Source organism: Xenopus tropicalis, chromosome 6 (assembly GCF_000004195.4).
Source record: "Xenopus tropicalis strain Nigerian chromosome 6, UCB_Xtro_10.0, whole genome shotgun sequence".
Taxonomy (NCBI): domain Eukaryota; kingdom Metazoa; phylum Chordata; class Amphibia; order Anura; family Pipidae; genus Xenopus; species Xenopus tropicalis.
The window spans coordinates 130,834,982-130,844,294 of NC_030682.2; positions in this window are offsets into that span (position 1 = coordinate 130,834,982).

The following is a 9,313-nucleotide window of genomic DNA, read 5'->3' on the forward strand; positions in this document are numbered from 1 at the left end:
ATTAAAGGAGACATATTGGATAAATGGGAAAAAACCCTAATTTTGTGAGCTTATGAATAATATATGGTGCTGGTTTCACTTAGGGCTAAAAATTAATCCTATCTCTAAAAATGGCCCCTTAATTGGAGCTCCCTATAGATCCTATCAATTCTCTGTCTGAGTTTCAAATGAAGGGTTGGTGTGTCCTAACGGTCACTGCCATAAGCACAGCAGGAGGGGGACAGCCAATCGCAGCCTTGCACTCACACAAGCAAAGACAGGCTTCAGTTCCCTATCAGGTCAGCCTAGCTGCTGGCAGCTGCTATCTTAAGCAAAGGGAGAAAACTTCTAAAGCTGTTTACTCAGGTATGGTAATGGTTTCTGCAGAATAAATATATTGTTTTAGGTGGCACTAATGTGGCGAATCTATTGGCAGTAAAATGCTAAAATGACTTTCCTTCTCCTTTAAGCCACAGTTACTGAAATGGGGTATTTAAGCACAACAAGCTTGTAGTGGTGATTTTGGTTTATAAACCACGAATAAATCTGTAAATGCTTGGGTCACTTGGAACAAGCCACATGTGATGTACTCAGCGGCCTAGCAGCTGGACAGTTTATTTGAATGTTGGTAACCATACAAATAGAGAGGCAGGTGTAACTGATGAATTGAATGTTAGTGGCGTTTCTATGGCAATGCAGAAATTATAATTTTAACAGCAAGATCACAGAGTAGATATGGCTTCCTTTTCAGATTTGTGTCAGACCTTTGCATAAAAAAGGGCTGTAAACAAAAGCTGCTACAAATAAAACAGTCCTCACTAGGAGCAAATATTGAGGGGAAATGTGCTTTGAATTGAACCTCCTGTAATTAAATTTAATATACATGGAAAACTAAAAATGTCGACAATACAACACCGTTTTGATTTAAAGGAAAACTATACCCCTGAACATGTATGTCTGTATAAAAATATATCACATAAACCAGCTCATATGTAAAACCTTGTTGTAAATCGACTTTTTTTGTAGTAAGTGCTATTGGGTAATCCTGAATAGAAAATTGCCGTTTTAAGAATTAATTGCCACCCCCTGGGCAACAAAACTAAATATTTTTGTTTTACAAAAGCAAAGTCTGGATTAATATAAGCAATTATTTTATATTCAGAAAATACAAACAGTTTTGATACTTTCTGGTGACTACCCAACTGAACATTGATCTCCTGGGTAAAACAGTTACTGACTTGCCATAGTGAAGTGAAGTTTTAGTGACACCAGACCAAATGAGGAAACTATGTAAATATGTATTGCACTGGCAATTGGTTCTTTTAACATTTTGGAGCTGTACATATTGGTAGCTACAGCTATTTCAAAGCTGGTTACACATGGGGGCACATTTATAAACGTATGATTGAGTCCGAATACAATTTTTAAAATTTTTTTCTCATTTATAGAACTGTGAGTATTTTCTGCAATCATGTACAAAATGTACGCGACAAAAACGTATTTGTCGCAATGAGTACAAAAGTTTCAGATTCATTCAAGCTTCGGTATCGTGACTTTTGGGCCAGGTTGGAGCTGCAGAGTGTCATTGAGTCCTATGGGAGACTTTCCTTGGGCCAGGTTGGAGCTGCAGAGTGCCATTGAGCCCTATGGGAGACTTTCCTTGGGCCAGGTTGGAGCTGCAGAGTGCCATTGAGCCCTATGGGAGACTTTCCTTGGGCCAGGTTGGAGCTGCAGAGTGCCATTGAGCCCTATGGGAGACTTTCCTTGGGCCAGGTTGGAGCTGCAGAATGCCATTGAGCCCTATGGGAGACTTTCCTTGGGCCAGGTTGGAGCTGCAGAGTGCCATTGAGCCCTATGGGAGACTTTCCTTGGGCCAGGTTGGAGCTGCAGAGTGTCATTGAGTCCTATGGGAGACTTTCCTTGGGCCAGGTTGGAGCTGCAGAGTGCCATTGAGCCCTATGGGAGACTTTCCTTGGGCCGGGTTGGAGCTGCAGAGTGCCATTGAGCCCTATGGGAGACTTTCCTTGGGCCGGGTTGGAGCTGCAGAGTGCCATTGAGCCCTATGGGAGACTTTCCTTGGGCCGGGTTGGAGCTGCAGAGTGCCATTGAGTCCTATGGGAGACTTTCCTTGGGCCGAGTTGGAGCTGCAGAGTGCCATTGAGCCCTATGGGAGACTTTCCTTGGGCCGGGTTGGAGCTGCAGAGTGCCATTGAGCCCTATGGGAGACTTTCCTTGGGCCAGGTTGGAGCTGCAGAGTGCCATTGAGCCCTATGGGAGACTTTCCTTGGGCCAGGTTGGAGCTGCAGAGTGCCATTGAGCCCTATGGGAGACTTTCCTTGGGCCAGGTTGGAGCTGCAGAGTGCCATTGAGCCCTATGGGAGACTTTCCTTGGGCCAGGTTGGAGCTGCAGAGTGCCATTGAGCCCTATGGGAGACTTTCCTTGGGCCAGGTTGGAGCTGCAGAGTGCCATTGAGCCCTATGGGAGACTTTCCTTGGGCCGGGTTGGAGCTGCAGAGTGCCATTGAGCCCTATGGGAGACTTTCCTTGGGCCAGGTTGGAGCTGCAGAGTGCCATTGAGCCCTATGGGAGACTTTCCTTGGGCCAGGTTGGAGCTGCAGAGTGTCATTGAGTCCTATGGGAGGCTTCCAAAAACATGCAAGGATCAAAGTCAGAAAGGTTTTCCCGCCGTTTACGATTGTAACTTTTTGTGACTTTCAGATCGCCAATACGATATTATTGTGACTATTAAGATTTTTTCGTAAGCATTTTCGTGACATTTCCGATCATCAGAAATTATCATATCTAATCCGAATTTTACCCATTTTGGGATTCGAACTTGTACTTTGATGAATCTGCCCCATGGCCTTGACAAGCTTATAAGCAATGAAAATAGGTGCTTATAGTACAGTGGAAATAAACACTTACAATTAGTAAAATATATGTTAATATTTGATTAGAGAAGGTGAGCCATGTTGCTATAAAAAGTAATAATCTCTTTATTAATTTTCAAAAGGTACCCATCTGAATCTATTTGAATCTGAACATTAAAATGTTCTTAGGCACTCCTATTTAAGGACACTGCTGGTTACCTCTGTATGGGTTGAAGTTCATAAGATAGCTAACATCTGTATAAATCCATTTTTTTTCATTTGGGCTTAGAGTGCAAGGGTCTTTGGCATGTGATGGTCCAAATGCATTGATGCATTGATGTAACTTATATATCCAAGCAATTTTTGTGAAATGATGAACTATTAGACTGTATACTGCATTGATTAAAATAAGTTCTATATTTATACAATGATTTATATAATTATTTTACAGTTATTTCTCAAGTTGTTGAACTTGTATCTATCTACCCAAGATTTATCCCCAGAACAACAACAGTGGTGCTGAATTTTTTCATGCCAAGGATGATGGATTACTGGCAAAGAGTTAGCCTTGTGGATGGAGAACTAAACCCTAAAAATGTATATGGCTAGAAATGCTATATTTTATATATATTTTAGCATCTCTATAGTAGTAATGATCCAGGCCTTAAACAGGAGCCATCTTGGATTCTGTTAGAAGTGTCACATGCTCATTGTGCTCTAAGCAGCTATTAAGAAGCTGAGCTTAGGGGTCATTGCAAATTATCAAGCACAAAATGAGGTTGGTCTGTTATTTAAGCTGATACTACAGGGCTGATTATTAAATTCTGAAGCAAATTGCACTGGCTTAAGAGCTGCCATGAAATAATAATCTGTATTTACTAATCGGCCTTATATCAAGAATGTATATTCTATATATACAGTATATTGTGAGTGGGTCCCTAAGTTCAGGTAAGTGACAGCAGCACAGAGTATGTGCAGGGAATCAGCAGAAAAGAAGATGGGGGGCTACTGGGGCATCTTTGGGGGCACATATCTTCCCTGCTAAAGGGCTGTGGGTGCCTTGGGCTGGTACAGAACACCAAAACAGAATGTGCAACATTTTTCCCCTGCTTCTTTAGTTAAACTTTACTTCTATAAGGACAGGACAGATATTCCTCTCAAAACGTATGTTACTTTCTTTTAAGCTGCCCTATGATTGGGGAAATATTGTATTATACGTGATGTGACCTCAGTACCCAACAGTAGCTCAATGGATAATTTAAAGGGGATATAAACCAAAATAAAATAATGTAAGCTTACTCACAGTGGTCCTCTAAACACTATTTCATTTTATTATAATATTCTGTTTTATGTGAATGCTGAGATATTAGCAGCTCTCTTTGAAGATCAGTTATCCTAATTGTCTTGCAATTGTCTATGCTCTTCCTGTTTTGTTTTTCGTTTTGCATAAAAATGTGCATTAACAATTTGCTATAAAAAAAAAAATATATAATGGGTTTTATATATTTGCTTACCCAGTACCCAGTACTTTTCTTCATCTTTTTTAACAGTTAACCAATTCACTTGTCAAGATGTACAAGTGTATTATTGCCTAAGGAATATTTTACAGCATGTAAAATGTATTTTTATGTGTATTTGCATCAATAGTGCTTTTCTTGGCAACAGAATGTAGTGGTTTCGAATCACATTGCATATGACACCAAGGAGAGAAAAAAGGGTATCGGCGGAGAGATCCGAAGCATGTTCGCTTGAAGGGAAGATGTTGCTCAGGTACACTGCTGCGCTGCTCTGCTCTTTTAGGTTGGGGTTTGTGATAGGGACAGTTTTTAAAGTTACAGAGTATGCGATAAGGGAGAGGTGAGGGGGGTCGAAGCAGGCCAGTTCAAGGGGGCTTTTATAGGTTCTCCTATAAGGATTGTAGGGTTTGTACCAGACAGACAAGCAGCAGACAATGTACATAGGGCCATCAATTTATTTTCACTGGTACAAAATCAAGAACCCTGAAATTAAATAACTTTGGGTTCAGTGCTGTTGTTCAAATACTCCACTGCTTCTGTCTAATGAAGCCAAACTTAAAGACAAATAAAGATGTGGAAAATTGGTCAAAACACTATGCTGCAATAGTATAAGTGCCTGTAATCATGACATATTTCGAGTGGAGCTCTTTTTCAAGCACTTATACTTTTGCAGCATAGATCGACATTTTGACTTTTTTTCTTATCTAAAACCCTCTTCAATGATTTTATCAATTAAGCCTTCACAGACTTAATTAGTTGTATAAAGCAAGTTTTTACTTATGGTATACCTTTTATTTCTAAATTACACTGTTTACTTAGCAAATAATTAACTCAACCATTTAAAATTTTATTTTTCAACCAGCAAATTTATTTTTAAAGTTGTAATATTGGTGTGTAGGCGCCATCTCAGTGCATTGTGCCTGAGTCTGAGCTCTTAGAAGGAGCCAGCACTACACATTAGAACTGCTTTCATGTAACCTATTGTTTCTCCTACTCCCATGTAACTGGAGGAGTCCCAAGCCGGACTTGGATTTCTTACTATTGAGTGCTATTCTGATACCTACTGGGAGCTGCTATCTTGCTCCCTTCCCATTGTTCTGCTGATCGGCTACTGGGATGGGACTGAAGTTTATCAGAGCACGGGTCGCATGGCTGAGGCACCCTGGGAAATTAAAAATATGCCTAGCCCCAGGTAAAATTTCAAAATTAAATATAAAAAAATCTGTTTGTGTTTTTGTAAAACAGATTACAATGCAGGATTCTGCTGGAGAAACTCTATTAACTGTTGTGTTTTGAAAAAAACATGTTTTCCCATGGCAGTGTTCCTTTAAAGATCTCAACACCTAATGGCAGAGGAAATCAGACAGCTATACAGCTTTGATCATGGGACTGTTGGCTAAACCAATATGCATAGAGGGTGAGACGCACCAGGACTGCATGCTATCATCCTTGTTTGCCCTTTCACTGGAACCATTACCAAACTGAACCAGAAATTCACCCTAGGTAAAGCGAATCCCCCTTGTAGAAACAAAATATAAACTGGGCGTTTTTTTCAAATGAAATGCTAAGCTCTGCCAGACCTCACTACCCAACAATGAAAACTTATTTAAAAAAATGTTTCTTTCAATATTTAAAGGAGTATAATGCATTGGCACATTCTTGTTTTTTTTTACACAATATTTTCACTTTAATTCATGGCTAGTTTTAGGCATGCTATTTGTATTATGTAACTAAGAGCTCATCAGGGCCAGGGACCTTCAATTATTTCAGCTGAACATTGTCCAGGTTATCTCACCGTGAGAAAAGGGGTTACAAAGCCATCACACACTTTTCTTCTTATGACTAAAGGATTCCAAATTTCATGAACAGTGAGCTCCCAGTAATAGGTGCCTTTAAAGCATTTTCTACTTTATACAGATCTTCATAAAACTGTCTCTACTGACCTGTTCTTCTGCCTCTCTAACTGGGGATTCATAAGACCTGCCTCTGTAACAGGGCTAAATTCACACTTCACTACACCTATTGCCACTGAGTGTGGAACCCTGAAACATTGCCTCCTTGCAATGATGCTGGAATTTTGGGAAAAAATGTTGCATTGTGGGAAAACAACATAGTCATTTTGCTCAGAATTGCACTTTGCTCACTTCACTTGGGACGCAAGTTCAGAATTCTATTTATAATTAAACATGCATTACTTGCACCATTGGTTCAGAATTAATGCTTTTTGATGTGGGCATCATGCAGGGGTGGGGTGAGCTGTTTTTTTTACATCCCTTTGCAATTTTCCCTGATTAAGCCAGATCGCCACAAGAAATATGTTTTACTTGCGGTGATCCCAGTGTTAATCTATGGCAAGGCTTCAAATCTCTCCTAGTGTCATTGACCTTACACGTAAATCCCAAAACTTGTGTCTATGGCTTACGCGAAATCAGTACACAGGTTTTGTTGAAATGCTTCATTGGCATGTTACAAATGTATCTCTGTTGTTTTTGTCTGAATTCAAATGTTTTCCTGCGGCTTGATAAATGAGGCCCCTATTGTTCACAATATGCCGTTGACTGGCAGGGTTTAATGGCATTTGTAGAGCCACAGGTTGCAGGTTCCTGGTTTTGTAAATCTTTTTTTTTGTTATTCGATATCTGCCAGGTTGTAGAATGTCAAGAATCTCATTAGCAATGAAAATTTAAGTCACTGAAGGGGAGAGATAAATGGAGTGCAATAGCTGGTGTGAGTTTCAATTAAATGGCTTGCAGCAGAAGTTTTAAGAAAGTTTGTGCCAGTGCTCCGCATTTCATTCTACCTTATCACCTTGGAATAACATTTATCCAATACTTGCTTGTTATTCTAATGGGCAACATACCAGTGATTCCCTAGATTCCAAGGTAGATTATCATTTTTTCTAGTAATCTCAGTAATATTGGAGGAGGCTATAGCTTTGAAACTGAAATGTCACACAGTTATTCAATGATCATTACACATTACTACTGTGTTGTATTGTTTGTATAAGATACCATTTTGACAATGTGTTATTATTGTTGCCACTGTAGTGTATGTTGGTTAACCCACTTATTCCCTTATCTGAAAGTAATGTGTCACATGTGGTTTGATCAACAGTCCACCACCACTTCCATGATCTTTTCCTATCACGTGAATAAGAAGTACAACAGGTCAGCCTATGCCAGTGATGCCCAAAATTCACTTCCCAACAGCAAGTAATATATATTGCAATAGAAAATAAAAGAACATGCCTAACTTCTGTATTAAAACAGAAGGTTCGCTCCAGGTAATTTGCCCAACACCCCAGTTCTGTGGTCCATTCAGTATTTATTAGTTATTAACCCCTTTTCCATGTTGCAGTTGTAAGGGTAGAGGGTCAAGGGCATTTTACACTAGAAAGAAGAATTTTAAGCCAATGCCTCTTATTACTGCATGTACAAGATTAAAAGAAAAAAGATATTGGGGGGGTCTTGGAATGCTGAGATGTATTGGACCAGATTCAACTCAGCATGAAAACGTTATTGTGTATGGACGAGATTACATTTCAGAAGCAATTCAATTAAGAAAAATGTATCTCACATTATCTGTTTATATGGCAAAAATCTGGAACTGAATTAGGAGAAAAAAAATTTCCTTGCACTGAATCTTTTCATCTTTTATGTGATAAACCATTGGATAACTTTTTCTAAATGAATTGGATCTGGCCCTTTATTTGCAACAACCATAGAGCCACTCGCTTTGAATCACTGCTTTTTTGATCTTCTTGGCATTTGGGGTTTAACATATCTAGAACTAGTCATGTGGCAACTATATATCTTGCTGTCCATAAGTTATAGCCATAATAATTTCTAATTATATTGGGTGCTGTGGTATTAATTGAATTAATGCTGTGGTATTAATTAAATTAATGCTGTGGTAAATCTTTGAATGGTCACTATTAAGCTAATGGCAAACAGCCATGAACATAACAATTTATGAACATGAACAAACACTTGGTTTGCAGCCCAAAAAATGCACATGAGTATTGTGGGGTAAAAACCAACTGTCACAAAGGGTGGCAAGTAGTTTTTTTTATTCATGTCAAAGACAAGAGGCATGGGGTGGCATCTGTGTGCCAGCTGAACTACCACTGCAAAAATACTATATGTGCCATTAACTTTTGGATTTAAACAAATGCAGCCAATATTTGTCTCTCCTGTGCATAGATGTAGATCTTTCTGTCATTGAAACATGAAACAAAATGCAAGTAAATGGTATACTGAACAGTCATGGCCCTAGTACAGACCTGGCAAAATTAGCACTGTATTTCAAGTAATCTTGATGCCTGCTTATGCTTTGGTTTATAACAATTTCTAATCTCATTTACACATCATTCCACCTTATGATCAATTAAGCAATTGCTTTATTCTCACCTGGTGCTATCAGGTAATCACTCATTAACAGCTTATTATTTGTTATAAATCTGCACTGTTCAATGATATTATATTACCTTTGAAGACACCTCCAGTTTACATGAGAGGGCAGTAAATCCCTCTATCAACCTTGTAATAAGAGTAAATACTAGTAACCCTGTATTTTCTTACTTGCTAAAAATGTACCCTGCCCAAATCACAAGCAGCCAACTACCAGGTACAGGAGAATATATTTGGAAAGTTGCAGCCATTTAGGTCCACGGATGAGACTCTTAACTGAGACTTGCTAATGTACCTTGCTAGTGTACACTCTAGGGCATACAAAGTACAGTATATGCCAAATAATACATTTGCAGCATTATGGCATATATCACAGAACATTAAAACTAATAGTAGCTGTTTTATGGCATGAGTTGCCAAAACGTTTGCCATTAACTTCTTCAACAGGACTTTTGAATAAGTTTGTCTTCATAGGAAAAGTACAAGAGACTTGGAGAATTGTAAATATAATAATAACACTTCATAACAAAGACCTTAG